A 16,965-nucleotide genomic window follows, 5' to 3' on the forward strand; every position below is an offset into this window, starting at 1 on the left:
ATTTGTCACTCAAACTTTAACTTTTATAATATAGTCATTCTGAAGGTAGAAACTTGAATTCATAATATCATACTTTTTATACATATCATCATGAATGAAAGGATACACACATGCACATACTTACATACATGTGAGACATACATGTGAGAAATATATTGGACCTATGATTTCACTGGTACCTACTCTGAAATTTATGATCTTACACAGTTGCCTAGAGCACAGAAACGTCAAATGATTAGATTATTATCACACAGTCGGTATATGTCGTAAGTGGTACTTGAAACTATCTCTCTCTCTCCACTATACTGTGGTACCTTTTATATGTATGTTTATGTGTATGCAAGAAATTGAAGTTGTGAAAATCCTTGTTTTGTATTTTGTATGGTAATTGTATAACTTTCTGAAAAAAATAAATTTTTTCACTTACCTTATTTGTATTCACTGCTGTGATAACCCACACACACTGTGCATTGCTATCATATTGGAATGGAAAGTTGGGAGATGTGAAGGTGCCACTCGGTCCTTGAAGATTAGAACCACATGTCTTCACTGCAAAAAGAAATTGTTTCTTCAATAATATTTATATTCAATCCATGTATCAACATGCTAATACTATATATTTACAAAAATAATTTGTATACAAAATTGCACAATCATAACCCCACTGAATGATATTATAATTTCTCTTGTAATATTCTAAAGCATAACATCAAAATTAAAATGTTGAGGGTTTTTTTCTGAGTTCACGAACTCAATCTTTTCTAAATAAATTGAAACCTGGTTATGAATAATACATGTGAGACATGATAAACTGTCTATTGATTTTAAATAGGTTAGTTTAATTTTTAAAAGATTGGTCTAATAGTTTATTAACCAAACTCTACAAAATGAAAGAAAAGACTTAGATTAATTAAAGAAACTGGGTGATAAACCATTTCATTGATTCAATTTACTGAGCACCTTTAGAGAATATGGCACTATATTTTTGGTATTACTTTAAAAGTCAACTTGTCAGTTGTTTACACATATAATAGTTAATTTTCTTCATATATTGACATTCTTTCTCAGAAACAAAACCTAGAGCCATTATGATGAGCTACACAGATCAAGCTCATTAAATGCCACTTAATGTACAATGAAGGACATTTAAAAAAATAATGAATGAACACCTATTGGGATTTTTTTAAAAAGATGATTTTTGCGAAAGAAAAAATATTGAAAAAAATTATCTTTAATCCAGAAGTCATAAAAAGCACTCTGAAGAACAAAATCAGTAACTAGAACTATTGTTGACTTTGAGATATATATATATATCTATATAGATATATAGATATATATATATCTATATATCTATATAGATATATAGATATATATAATTTTAAATTGTGAAAAGTGATATACACATTCTCTTTATATATATATATGTATATATACATACACACACATATATAGGGGGGTTGCTTGAGGCAATTAATTATTACAACTCACTGAAAGTAAATATCTTAACTAGGAGAGAACATCTCTAGTAAATCATTCAGTCAACAATGAATTGAGGGGATAAGTGAAGATTTTGTGCAATAAGAGGGAGCCTCATTTGCAATAAATATTGGGTTCTTCTCCTATTTGCAGTAACCCACCAACCTTATTCCTTTATAGAGAGTCCTTCTCTTTCAGAAGTTTCCTGAGTTTGCCGCTTTCAGTTAACCTGGTTGTTTTAATGAGGAGTGCCATAGAAACCACATTTGGATCGACTTTGAATTAGCAGGGATCCATTCAGGGAAATTTCAGGCGTTGTCTGGTAGATGGACCAAGAGGAAATTCACCTGGACTTCTAAGAAAATCGCCTATGTTTAAGTGATTCTGGAAGAAATTTTGATGTGCTCTGAATAGAAATGGATACCAAGAAATTTTGTACAGAACCTATTTGGATGACCGTTATTCCAGGGCAGTTTGGTATCGCAAGTACAGGGAGATGACAGAACTTTCAGTCAACCCCAAGCCCTTAATCTTGAAGGGGAGAGTATCCAGACAAAGGCTTTCTTTCTAAGAAGGGAAAATCGATATTCTTTTCCTTTTCTTTATTATGTTTGAGTTAGAGATGAGCTTTTGTAAGCACCAAGACAAGCAAAAGGGAAAAGAAGTCGAGTAAGCATTTATATAGGGTCTACTATGTGCTAGAACTTATGCTAAGTTCTTTATTAATATTATCTATGTGAGTTAACGTTAATCATAATAATAGCTTACATTTACATAACTCTTACTATGTGCCAGGAGTTGTGCTAAGCACTTTATAATTATCTCATTTGATTCTCACAACAACCCTGTGAAGTAGGTGTTGTTATATTCCCCATTTTACAGTAGAGGAAACTGGAGAAAGTAGAAGTGGCTTGCCTAGGAATCCACAATTAGGAAGTATCTGAGGCTGGGTTTGAACTCAGTTATTCCTGACTCTAGGTCTGGTATTTTATCTACTGTGCCACTTAGCTGCCAGGAAGAGAAGGGAAAGGAAGGGAAGAGAAGAGTAAGCTCATTTACTAAGTCCCCTGCTATGTTCCAGGCACTGTGCTAAGCACTTTATAAATACTATCTCATTTGATCCACACAATAACCCTGGGAGATGGATGTTCTCATTGCCATCATTTTACAGCTGAGGAAACTGAGGTAGACAGAGGCTAAATGATTTGTCCAGGATCACACAGTTCGTAAAGCCTGAGGTCATATGTGAATCATCTCTTCCTAACTCCAGGCCCAGTACTCTATCCAGTGTACCACCTAGCTGGCTCTATTAACCTAGTAGAATGGCATTACCATGTTTGTAAAAGTTTACACAGTTCTTGCTTAAGTAAACTTGCATTATGCAAATTCAACTTTAAGTAGTGAATTCCGAACGAAATAAATTTTCCACACACACACACACACACACAAATAAAAAGCCCCCCCAAAATCTTATGCTCACTTTATGATTCAGTACTGTGTCCTCTCTCTCCACTCCTGCCCCTCCCTTCCGCAGCCTCCCACCACCTCCCCCTGCCACCAAAAAATCAAAAATAAAATAAAACTCCAAGGAAAAGTGGACTGAGGCGTGGAGAGACCACCACTTCCCAGGCAGGGTTAGGGGCTTCTCCTGAGAACTCCAGGGCTGAGAAAAGCCAATGCTTTGCCTGGCCTGGGTGCCCAGTCCCCTTGTGTCTGTTCACGCCACATGTCTGCAGTGTTTCTATGTGGGTAACACGTTTCTGTCCCTGGCCTCTGCATGTTGTCTGTCCTCTCTTGTCTGTGTCTGTGTCCTGCCCGTATCTGTCCACTAAATGTTCTTTATCTTGGTTCCGGACCAGCCAGGTGTGGTCCTCCTGCTTTCATGTCTTGGCCTCTGGCCCCTACTACTCCTTGAACCATATGCCAGTACCCTCCCTGCCTACTTATCTCCCTTCCCCATGCCCTCTTGCAAATTCACATTAGTAAAATTACTTTAAGTAGAGGTCTGCAGAATGGTCCACTTATGTGTAAAGAAAGAACTGTTTGTATAGGCAAATGTTAATGAATGGATTTGATTACAAATAGCGCCACTCAGGCTTTTCCTGGTACTTTTTTTAGTATGAGACTCTGGGGAAAATATTCAAAATTGATCACGTAGAACTCCACCAAATCACTAGAGAGCTATCCAGGTTTGGGAATTTATGGACACTGGTAAACATACTCCTACAAATTTGCAGAGAACAACAAATATTAAACTGGGGACAAAGTGTATTGTATGGAGATTGATTGAGTCAATCAATTAGTCACCCTACATAAATTAACTATTGTAAGGTAAGAACACTTCTAATAAATGAGTCAATCAAAGGCACTGAATAAGTGGCAAATAGGGAGACTGAGCCCAGAACCTGTGCTAGGCATAGATTATCCTACCTGAGTCTCACAATAACTAACCCTCTGAGGCAAGTATTGCAAGTATTACTATTATATCCATTTTACACATGAGAAAACAGAGGCTCTGAGAGTCTGAATAACTTGCCCACTCCAGATAGCATCAGAAGCAAGATTTAAAGCCAGTTCTTCCTGACTTGAAAGATAACAGTCGGAGAAGATAGACAATACTCAAATTACCCTCTTCTGTCTTATTGAGGAAAATTTTCCAGATCAAACTGTTTATTAACATATGAGCACTATAGGAGACAACCAGTAAAGTACGGTTCTCTCAGGCTTTAGCTATCCTTAAGGTAGAATCGAACAGTAGAACGCTGATAACAAGCGCAAAGTAATGATGAATAAATGCTGAGAAGCTGGAAGAGAACTAGAATTCAAAAACAGACAGTTTCACAAACCATTGACACCTTTTATTTCTCAAATCCCTACAAAAATTCTTCATCATAATACTTCTTTTTAAGTCCTGATTTATCAGTGCAAGGACCATGATAACTTCAAAAACTTTCCAAGTAAAGTCAACGATATCCCAATCTGGTTCTGTGCATGCAGTTTGTCCTTCGTTTTCGAAGAGGACCATGACATCAGGGAGATGATAACATGACTTGCAATTGACTATGATTTGAGTGAGGGAGGGCTGTGCAAAGTTACCAGCCTCACTTTCTCCTCCAGAGCCATCTGGATCCAGTGGCCAGATACCTATCAAGACAACTGGAGAAGGCCCAGAATCCAGTGGGAGGAGACCTTGGCCCTTTTAAGCTAAGGTCTTTTCAAATTCTCATTTTGTGTGAGGCAACACCCAGTGAATAAGCCTCTTAAGACGTGAGTAAAGAGATGGCCCCTCTACTCTAAAAAAAAAAAATCTAACTGGGAGGGGAAGATCCTCAGGGTTGCTGCCCCAAAGAGAAACAGTTAATATTTATATTCACTATAAGCCAGGAGGGCCCCAAAAATAACCATTAAACCCTGATTTATGAGTCCAAGGACCATGATAACTTCAAAAACTCTCCAAGTCAATGATAACTCAGCCTAATGGTGATTAGAAGATAAACATCAGGAGGTAAAATTAAAGGATTATTTTGGCCAAAATCCAGACACATTTATACAGGCTACATTCCCTTCCATCGGGTTTCATGTTAATAAAGAATAGGAAATATGAACCAAAAATAATCATTAAGCTCAATGGCCCAACATTCTCAAATATCATAATGTCATCTGTTTAAAGGATGATGTTGAGCACTCTTTCATGTTTCTACATGAATTATTGTAATATCTTAAAAATGCAAGTCATTTCTCACTTTCCATTCCACAAAAGCTGATTCTCTTATTGCATTTGAATGGGAAGGAAATCTGTCAGTAAATTTGGTTCTCAAATTAGAAAAAAAAACTCTTGGAAAGTTTCAAAAAAGTCAGCATAGACTAGGAACGTTTGTTATAGTTTTTTTGAGAAAATGGCTATGTGAATACTTAATTCCTTAGACCAACTTTGCATTTTATAATTAAAACATTTATTTAAAGTTTTGTTTATGCATAACCCCCTAAAGATATAAAATGGGGATAACTTCTGAAAAGTTTCTGTGAGGTTAAAACAAATTCATAGATGTGAAATCATTGCAAGAAAATGTCAAAAGTTACAGCAATGCAAAATATCTTTATTAAACCAAATTCTCCCTTTTCTGGCAAATGTCACTTACTTATGTAACTGGCTATAAAACTCACAAAATATCCTGTGTTCCTCCTTCATATAGTTTCTACATTCAGAGGCTTAACTAGAGCAGGGTAGCTGAGGTATTATTATAGGCCTTGAAATCTGGAATAGGCTATGCTTCTCCCCTCAGTACTCCACCAGCCTCTAGTTCTGCAGGGTTGGTTAGGGAGATAGCCTGGGAGATAACTGAAGGGTCAAGTTATCTGAGGTCATGTCAGGATGAAACATAGGATATTTTAAGAGATGTCAGAAGGACATTTGAAAAGCTGATAGATTATGATCAGATGGGGGACTTCACAGAACATGGAGGTGGCACATTTGTGAATCATGGAAAGATCAAGGGTATGACCACCTTTGTGTGGGACTGAAGGTGAGGGGAAGAGTTGGTCATGGGAAGCAAGTTGGTTGAGGAAGTGAGTGGTTACAGTACTTGATGAATAAACAATATGTATGTTGAAGACCTCTAGTATTAGGAAATGAATTGAGGACAGAAAAATTGTGATCAGGGTATAGAACTCATTGAAGAAGGAAATAAAGTGACCTGGAGGTCTGTAGACAAAGCTACCAAGATTTTGATTGAGTGGTAGATATGAATAGCATAAACGTAAAGGAAGAGAGATTACTGAGTCATAGAGGAAGGGGGAGAATCTGGAAGTGCCAATGGGGAAAAAGAACATTTGAACTCCCCTTATTTTGAACAGTAAGTTGAGTGGAGTAAGTGAAGGTGCAGCCAGTACTGGAAAGAGTGCCCAGGGAGGATGTGTCAGTGATGGAAGTTTGTCCTCTGGGAGAAGAACTATGAGTTACAAACTGAAATTGCTGAGAGGCAAGTTTTAAATGTAAGCAAAAAATGCTAATAATTAGAGTTAAGCAAATGTGGAATTGGCTGTCTCTGCCTCTCTGTCTCTGTCTCTGTGTCTCTCTCTCTTTAGGGTGACCATTTCAGCATATATAGCAGATTCATACTCAAGTCATATTCAAATGCATCCTGTACTAGATGGCCCCTGAGGGCCCTTTTGATACTAAGATTCTGTGATTCTTTAGGTAGAGGAAGGCAACATTCTGATCCTCTGCCCTCATTTGTCCAAATCTCCAAAAACTCTAACATCTCAGTCAAATAAGCTGGATTTTGAATAGAAATAGGCAGTTGAAGTTGCAGACTATTTCAGTTGTACTCTGAACACTTCATTACTCTTACTCCCCAAATGTTCATTGATAAAGAAGCAATGTAGTGTAGTGGAATGGGCATTTGGCAGAACATAAGGAGGCTTTCAATTCTAGTCTGAGTTCTGTCACTACTAATAAGCTGCATGACCTTGGACAAAACTCATCTTTTCTGAGCTTCAGTTTTATGATCTATGAAATAGAGGCAGTTCAACTGGATGATCTCAAAAAGTTTTTTACAGATCTGACATTCTATGATCTCCCTCACTCATGATTCCTCCTAGTGAGTGTAATGAGATAAGCAAAGATAGTTACCACATTATAAAGCTCTGAATAACTCTGATTTTCATATGCCAGTGAGAGTAAGTCTGTTTGTGATTATTAAAATGCTTAACTAGATGTGTATAAATAATGTAGATGACATTTAAAAAAGCTAATTTGTGGACATATATATTTATATACGTTAGTTTTCACACTTGGACGACCTTTGCATGAGAGCTGGACAAAATCTACTTGTGGCTCTTTCCTTGTGATAGTAGATGGTGACTATAGTTTTGCTCAAAGTATAATCTATTAATCACTTAGTGTTCCTGCAGAGTTGGTGGACCAAATAGCCAGCCCAGTTATATTGTTTCTGTCACCTTTCTTTGGTATCATGAAAAGTCACCTGACCTGATTGTCAGCTTCAACCATACTTATGGCCATCGTAGCTGTATTAAGAAGAGAAACAATATCTAAGGCTCACTATAAAGCAATATAATGGCAGACTTTAAAACATAATCAGAAGAAAATGCCACCATTCTCTGTAATATGAAATAAAGAAACCTGAATCCCTTCCATGTCTCATATTCCAATGTGAAGAATTCCACAAATAATTCTTGTCCTTATTGACAAAAAATATATATTTGGTCTGGGATAGAGCTGATATATCCCTCTCCCCTGGCCAGGCAGTGGGCAGGTATAGGAATGGATATATTTGACTAGAAAATGATTATTTTCTAATACATTATGTAAGGGGATCATATAAGCATGCATGTCCCAGCTACTAACAATTTCTATCTAGTACATCAAAATTTCAATATGCACTTATTCATATTTACAGCTAAATTAATTTCACAGTTTCTCTAAATCATCATCTAGAATCTTTTACTTGTATTTCTGAAGAGTGGGTAAATATTCAGTGGATAGTGAGATTTATCCACATGCTCTTTCTTTCCATTTTAGAACTCATCTTATCCTATGGTCTAGGGCCCTCAAGGGGACCATGGATGGATTTCAGTAGTCCATGAACTTAGATGAGGGAAAAAAAATTACATTTTTATTTTCAATAAACTCTGATTGAAATATAGTATTTCCTTCAATTATTTTAAAACATTATTCTGAGACTCTGTCCACAGGCAAAAAGGGTGCATCACACACACACACACACACACACACACACACACACACACACACACACACACACAGGACTGGTGATCTAGCCTTTCTTAGCCGCTGAATAAATCATACAGAAATAAAATTTAATCAACATTTATATTGTATTTTCCAGTTTTCAATGTACATTAAATATATATGATTCTTTTTTTGATCCTCACAGCACTTTGATACAAGGCCCATAAGTGTTATCATCCTATTTTATAGATGAGAAACATGGAATTCAGAGAGGTTAAGTGACTTACCCATGAGGATACAACTACTGACTCTGAAGCAGAATCTGAACCTAGGTCTTTCCTACCAGGTCTAATACACGTTTCACTACATCACACTGACCCTCTAAGAGCTATCAGATTAAATTTATATCTAATAATTAAGCATTAGATCAGAAACACACTAGGCATTTAATAAAAGCTCGCCAGTTGATTGATTGACATGGTATTTTCCATTCAGTGGAAAGTGGGCTGAATTTAGAATCAGAAGAGAGGGTTAAAATCTTGATTTTGCCACTAGTAACCTATGAAACCCTAGACAAATCAATTAACCTTGCCAGGCTTCAGAGTCCTCAAAGGTAAAATGAGGGAACTGGACGACACAACCTTGAAGCTCCTTTCTAGCTCTCTACATCTTCAACCTGTGACACAGCACAAGCCCAGCTTTGGGGAATTTCAGCTCTCTGTTCAGTTTTTTCCTTTTTTGGAGGGGTGATTATAAATAAAAGCAACTACAAATATTTTTGACTGAGTATAGGTATCTTTCATTTTTAAAAATAATATACTTAGGATGTCCTAGGTGTCATTTTAAAATATCACTAGTACTATTCACACAAGAGAACTTAACATAGGGAATGACAACATATGGCATATGTGCCACACATGGCATTTGAGATAAAGTTAAGGTCAACCTTCAGTAAAAATTTGAAATGATAGTAACCAACATTTATATAGTGCTTTAGGGATTGTACTTTCAAAGCACTACATATTGTATCTCTTTTTAGTCTCATAACAACCCTATGAAGTAGGTACTGAAATATTTCCAGCCTCGTTTGACAGATGAGGACACTCAGGGTAAGAAGAGGGGTTAACTGACTTGCCCATAGTAGACCACCCAATTTACAAAGTATATACAAATAGCAAGTAATTTTTAAAAAATTTTAAACTTAAATGTACAATAAAAAAATAAAAAGAAACATATTATAAACTTAAATATAAAATAAGAAAAGACAAAGCATTGGCATGTGCACAGCAGAACATGAGAGGATTCAAACCATATAACAGTAAATTTCCATTTCAAGAAAGCATACATGATAAATACTACACATTGTGCTCCAAACTGTCCATCTTTTCTTTGCTTCCTTGTAAGTTTTCTTTTGTTCTCTGCTGCACATGCAAATAATTTCAAGGAAGAAAACTCTCATAACAGTTGGCATCAGAAAAAGAGACAGCCGCTGATTTGTGTGCTGCAGGAAGCCAGAAATTCTATGAGGCAGAGGGTACATTCCACTCCAGGTAAACCAACTGTTCCAAAGCAAGAATATGAAAATATGGTATCCTGCATAGTTAGAAGACTAGTTTGAGTAGGATGGAAAGTCGATGAAGGGGAGTCATATGAAATATTGTGGGAAGGGTACATGAAGATCTATATTATAAAAGCCATTAAATAAAAGATCAAGGATTTAAAAAAAAATTTTACCACAGAAATGATAGAGAGGCATTGAAGATTAATACTATCAAAGTAATAACTAAAACATTTTTTGATAATGATCTAAAGAATGAGTGATTCCTTTCAAATATCTTGTTATAAAAAAGTCTACTGAAAACAGGGAATTCAGCATAAAAGTAAGTACACTCTAATGATAGAATAAAAGATATTTTTCTACTTGTTCCTATGTCTGTTTCTGGGATTTTAGAAAGAAGAACATACAAGTATGTCAGGAACATGGAAATATTGAAATATAGAAGAAGAAATATGGATTTTGAGTTCTACTCTTGGCTCTGTCACTAGCTATATCACTTTGGGCAAGCAATTTAATATCTATGAGACTCAATTTCCTCACCTGTAAAATGTTGGAGGTGATCTAGATGATCGGAGGTCCCTTCTAGCTCAAAGGATCAAATTAATTAATGTTTTTAAAGCACTTTGTATACTTTAAATCTACTATGTAAATGTTAGCAATTATGTTATTAATATTAATAATATAAATTAATAATACTATTCTATGGATCTATGAAAAACCTGTCCACTACCTGACATCTTGTTAGCCTAGCTGCCCTTGCAACTTGAATTACAGAAGACTAAGACAAAGAATCTACTATTAATTATTTTAATTGATATGTAGGGAACAGTATCAATTTGACTAAAGCCAGATGGCAAAAATACTGGCCTAATTGGTTTTAGGAGAAATCAGTCCTTTCAGATTTTAAATCCTAAAAGATTTGAAAAGTATGTTATCAAAATTGAAAAATAGGAAGAAGGAAATTAAATGGAAAAAATGAAAAGAAAACATCAAAGATAAAATCAAGTTGCTTAAACTATTTGGTTTTAACTCATCCAAATCCTAGGAGATTCTGAAAATGACATACAGGCATCTCTAGGATTTTTATTCATGTTATACCTCTGAGTGATATACAACAAACCTTACTTTTTTTCTTAAACAGGTGCATCTGGGGTGAAGTAACATTCATTTACATCATGTGAGCATTGACATGATATAGTGAAAATGTGTGGATACAGCACTTGGTGCGAAATGAAGAGACCTATATTATTTCCTGGCCATGTCACTAACTGGCTATTTATCATTAGGCAAGTCACATAGTTCTTTATTCTCTGATTCTCATCTCTAAAAATGGTATATTAATACCCTCCCAGCTCCCTTCATAGAATTGTGAAGGTCAAATTACATAATAGATAAGAAAACACCTTGAAAAACATAAAACTAACAAAAACCAAAATTGGATACTGTTTATTACAGTAATCAGTTTAACCTCAAGTAAGCAATATGAGAAAGCACTGCCTCATTTTCCGTTCATAGTTGCAAGACTATGGTGGGGGAGGTGGGGAGGTGGGGAGGTTGAACACTTCATATAATGCCAAATGTCTTCGATGTATTGGTTAGTTTTGATTTTTTTTCTTCTTTTTTTTCCTTCTTTGCCTATAAATTATAGCTTTCTAGTCGTGAGAGGGAAGAAGAAGGGACATAACTGGAAATGTAGATGATATAAAAGCAAAAAGCTATAAAATATTATAAAATATTTAAAATATTATATTTACCATTAAGTATTAGAGTTCTGGCCTTAAAGTTAAGAAGACCTGCATTTAGGTCCAGGATCTGACACATACTAGATATTACTTACCCTAGAGAAGATATCTACGTACATTATTAGGAGTTTTCTCACCCAGGAGTTTGCTATAGCCATGAAATCACAGATCTAGCACCTACCCCAATCCCTGTCTTTATAAATCTTAGCTATTATTAATTGGTTCAACTATTCAACAACACAGATTAAATTCCCACTAAATGTAATGGATCATATTGGACAATTGAGAAAATGCAACGATCTCTTACTCAGTTGTAGGTAGGGTAAGATATGAGCACAGAAATAAAATACAGGGGCGCCTAGGTGGTACAGTGGATAGAATACCAGCCCTAGAGCCAGGAGTACCTGAGTTCAAATCTGCCCTCAGACACATAACACTTACTAGCCGTGTGACTTGGGGCAAGTCACTGAACCCCAATCGCCTCACAAAAATATATACATATATATATATATATATATATATATATACACACACACACATATATATGTTTAGAATATCTGCATTTGTTCAGTACGTCTACCATGCTAGGTGTGGAATTTGTCCACATCTCTGCCTTTTAAGAATTTTTATCTTCTTTCAAGACTCAGTTCATGTGTCACCTCATCTGTTAAGTCTCTTGAACCATAATCTTCCCAATTGCTACTGTTCTCTCCCTTCTCAAATCACCTCAAATTTATGCATCTTTGTGCATATAATACTTTCCCAATAAAATACAGAGGGCAAAGACTATTTCTTTTTATCTTTGTGTCCTCAGTACCTAGAAGAGCCTCCCTTACTGAACTGAATTGAATAGATTTGGATAAGGAAAGCATATAAATATGCAAATAAAATCCTATACAGGAAAGATCATTTCAAGGTAGGGGCATCTAGGAAAGCTTCATGGAAGAAATGGCATTTTATGTGGGCTTTTAAAGATGAATTGGTTTTAACATTAGAGATACAAGGGCTATATTCCAGGGAGCTGTGTGTTCAAAGAGAGAATATTTGGGCACATGATACAGTCAGAGAAAAGTGAGTGGTACAATATAAACTCTTTGCATCTCAGTTTCTACATCTGTATGGTGAGTGAGTAGGGAATGGATAAGATGGTCTATAACAGGGTTCTTAACCTGGGGTCTGTTTTTTTAAATTTTTTATTATTCTGATGACTATATTTCAATATAATTGGTCTCCTCTGTAATCTTATGTATATTATTTTATACATTTAAAACCATTGTTCTGAGAAGGGCTTTGCCAGACATATTTATGACACACAAAAAGGTTGAGAATCTTTTGCCTATAAAGTTTCTTCCTCTCAATCTATAATTCTATAATACATGTGTTGTCATGTATTAATTTAGAGCGTTGTGTAGCAAATTTAAAATTATAAGCATATAATCAATGAGTAAAGAGACTCACTCCCTCAAATCTACTAACCATCTCAGGAACATGACACCCTCTAAAGGGGAATCAACAGAGTAAGAAAGATGGACCAGTTTCAGAAATGTCACATCCTAATGGGTGATACATAAGTCAGTTATTAATAATATGATATCTTCTGAAACCCCATATGGAGACAATAAACTGAAGTGCTTTTACTATAAAACAAACTGTTTATTATGTAAAATATGGTAATTAATTCTAGTCCAGTGGAAATATGCAGTGTGAATTCAAATAATCTGGCCACTTCAGGGGATTATTTGTACTAATCTGGGCCTAGCTATATTGTGTTATTTAGGTATATCATATTACTAACCAATACCTCTGACAATAGTGTAATGGACTACAGAGAAAGAGCCAATATATAGCTGGAAGGGATCTCAGAGGCCTTTTAGAGTAACTCTTCCTTTTACAAGTGAAGAAATCAAGGCTCAAGCAAATTAAATAATTTGCCCAAGATTAGACAGGTAGTAGGTGACAGAGGATGAATTTGAACCCAGTACCTCTGACTCCAAAAATTATATTTTCCCCACCATGTTACCAGGATGTCTCTATGTCCAAGGGAATATCAACATGAAAGAGTGGTAGTCTACTTAGAATCTAGGGAAAACAAAAGCCAGCAAAACAAAAGCAAAAAAGAGTTTATTAGAGGGTTTCCAGATTTTTCAAGTAGGGTTGGTGCTCTGATTCTAATACTGGCATTGGTAAAATAGACTAAAAAAAATTACCGGAGTGACCAAGGGCATTTGTCAGATTAAATATCCATTTAAAAGACCCAACTTCCTTTGCTCTAAATTGGTTCTCAATGAACAACCTTTTTAGCTTTAAGTTAGAGTCCTAGTTGGACCTACTCACTCAGTGGGAGTTCCTCGTGCAACAAACCAAGTTAACCAGTTAACCTTCTTTTTCAGCTCTCTGCAAAACATATTAGCCATGTGAACTTTGCCGAGTCACTTTATATTTCTAGGCTTCTACTGTAAAATGAGAGAACTGGACTAAGTGATCTTCAAGATTCCTTCCAACTCTAAAACCCCATATATTTTCACAATATCATTAGTTGCCCAGACCCTGGTTATAACTGCTTGGGTCAATGAAGGCCAAACTTTCAACCTTAGGACCAGATCCTTGATCTGTGCTAACTCCACCAGGATGCAGATACAATATTAGCAGGTATTTGGACCTCTTGCTCTCATCCATCTTTTAGCTACACAAATACTTTAGTAAGGATATAAGTTATATATAAGACATGAGAAGTAAAGAGAGAGACAGATTTCTAAGGATTTTCACTGTGCGTTACACCAGTTGAATATTGTCAGTGGAATGATGGATCATGATCAGACTTCCTGCTCAAGCAGTAGGGACATTAGATATCTTTTCAATAGCAGACTTTTTATTTTCATTTTTCCTTTTAAAGATGGAGATGTGAAAAAGGGTCTGACAAAAAAGAACATAGATGCTATTTCAAAAATTAGATTTGCAAATAATTATTTTCTTTTACCATTGTCAAAGCTCTGCTCCTAATCTAAGAAAGGAAACATTCTCACAGAAAGAATTCCAAAGAAGAGGAAGATAAGGCTGTTTGACTGGCTTGCCAGATGGTTTGATGAGATGGGCACCCCTACCAGAGTCTCCATTGAGATGAAAAATGTTATTTGTCTATCCAACATAGCCTTTCAAAATTTCTGGATAGAAGATTTTTATTGTCTGATTCCATAGGAACTAAGCCTATTGTAAAAGAGAAAAAGGCTCTATTAATGGCCAGAATTCCAGAATTGGGAGCATTAAATGAACTGGTATCTCTGTGGGTAAGCCAATTCAATATAATCTCAACACTTTTCAGAAAGAGTTTCTCTTCAACGGTGCTATCCAGGAGAGCTGAAGGTTTCTAACATCTTTCTTATTTATTGTTCCAAATTTCTAGTTTTTGCATCTGAACTATTGCTTTGTTGTTATTGTTCATTCATTTTAGTTGCGTCCAACTCTTCATGACCCCATATTTGGGTTTTTCTTGGCAAAGACTCTGGAGTGGTTTGGCATTTCCTTCTCCGTTTTGTTTTTAAAGATGGCAAACAGGGTTAAATGACTTTCCCAGGATCACAGCGCTAGTTAAGCATCTGAGGCCAGATTTGAACTCACAAAGATGAGTCTCCCTGACTGCAGGCTTGGCCCTCTCTTATCACTACATTACAACCTAGCTGCTTGACTTTGGTTATACAGGATACCAGCTACCCATCCCACACTGTGCCCTATTATGTCCTCAGTATCTGCCAGTTCTGATCTTTCTTGTTATCACTAACCTAGGTCTAGGTCCTTTTTGACTCCCATCTCCATTACTACATCCTCTGGTCAGCTTTCACAAACCAAAAACAAATTGAGCAAAGAGTTATGTCTCTGGTATTATGGATTTTCCCTTTTGAACTGTTCTGCTTCTCATTGTCTTATAGAATCACCTGGGACAGTTAGAGTTTTGATGACTTGCTTAGGTTCACATAACAAGGCTCTTGACTCTCTAGCCACTATGCCATGCTGCTACTCAACAGCCATAATACAAGGGCAAAAACAAAACTCTTGCTTTCAAGGATATTACAATCTATTGGACATGGAGTGGGTCTTCATCTCAGTTATTGGTATTTCAATCCTGGTATAACCACATCCTGAATAAATAAAATATAATCAAGAAGGGGAGGAAGGAGGAACAAAATTCTAGAAAAGACTTTGTGCCTTCTCTTGCCCCTTCCTCAAACCATACATTGTCATTCCTTTATGTTCTCTGATTGAGTTAGAAAAGTTAGACATTGGCTATGCCAGTGGGAGCCTTTAAAAATAAAATTAAACCAAATTAAGCCTACTGTGTACTAGAGATGGTAAAACAATTCAGTTTGAAATTTCCAGGCATTCCAGGAAGCACAAAGCTATGCGGAATGTGGCTCCTATCAGTTCTGGTGAGGAGATTTTCAAGCCTTTTCATTAACCATAATACCTTACAGTACTCCTTGCCCCATAGGAGACACTGGGAATTCTTTAATTTGGTGATTTGAGTTAGTTCTAGGCAGACAGCACAGATATATATTTTCTAGCAGACACAGAGAAAAAGATACAATATTCAAGACAGGAAGCAACTTCAGGAGGATAGTCTAATGACAGCAATCAGTCAGCAGTAATTTATTAAGCATCAATTATATGTTAGGCATCATGTTAAAGATCTGGCATGATAAATAAATAAGGCCTGTGTGCTTCCTGAGTGTAGGGACTACTTTTTGTCTTTCTCTGCAGCCCTAGCAATTAGCATAGTATCTGGAATATAGTAGGTGCATAATATATGCTGGGATTTTTTTTAAATACACATATTAGATATATCCATTAAATATACATATTAGATAGAATAGAGGCGTCTAGGTGGCACAGTGGCTAGACTGCTGGATCTAGAGTCAGGAGAACTCATCTTTCTGAGTTCGAATCTGGCCTCAGACTCTTGCTAGCTGTGTGACCCTGGGTAAGTCACTTAACTCTCTTTGCCTCAGTTTCCTCATCTGTAAAATAAGCTGGAGAAGTAAATGATGAACTACTCCAGTAACTTTGCTTGAAATGAGGTCATGAAGAGACAGAAATGACTGAGATATACAGAATAGATGAAAGGTAATCTCAGAGGGAAGGCACTGCCATCTGGGAACACTATGAGAGACCTACTTCAGAAGGTGGAATTTGAACTGAGTCTCCAAGGAAGCAATGGAAACTTAAGAGGTAGCATTAAGGAAGTAGAGTATTACAGATATGAGGATAGCTAGTACAAAAGCATGGAGGTAGAAGATGAAGTGTCATGTACAGCAAGAGTGGGGGCAAACTACCTCAGAGAGCCAAAACCTGCCCTCAGCCTGTTTTGTTGTTGTTGTTTTTTAATGATGGCAGTATCTAAGCATGGCTTTTAAATGTTTAAATAGAATAGTTTATTTAAAATATACTTTAAAAACATTCTTAGCTCCCTGGCAAATCAAAAACAATAA

At 36.1% G+C, this 16,965-nt stretch overlaps 1 long non-coding RNA gene across 1 annotated transcript in view; it reads right to left on the reverse strand.

Annotated features, from left to right (window-relative positions):
* Positions 1–433: 433 nt before the first annotated feature.
* Positions 434–16,965, reverse strand: part of LOC144457026 (uncharacterized) — a 128,623-nt gene continuing 112,091 nt past the window's right edge. Inside the window, exon 3 of the long non-coding RNA XR_013486309.1 lies at positions 434–549. This is a non-coding gene — a long non-coding RNA (uncharacterized LOC144457026). The remainder of the gene's footprint in view (positions 550–16,965) is intronic.

Source organism: Phascolarctos cinereus, unplaced genomic scaffold, assembly GCF_003287225.1.
Source record: "Phascolarctos cinereus isolate Bilbo 61053 unplaced genomic scaffold, phaCin_HiC Scaffold_4;HRSCAF=312, whole genome shotgun sequence".
Classification (NCBI taxonomy): domain Eukaryota; kingdom Metazoa; phylum Chordata; class Mammalia; order Diprotodontia; family Phascolarctidae; genus Phascolarctos; species Phascolarctos cinereus.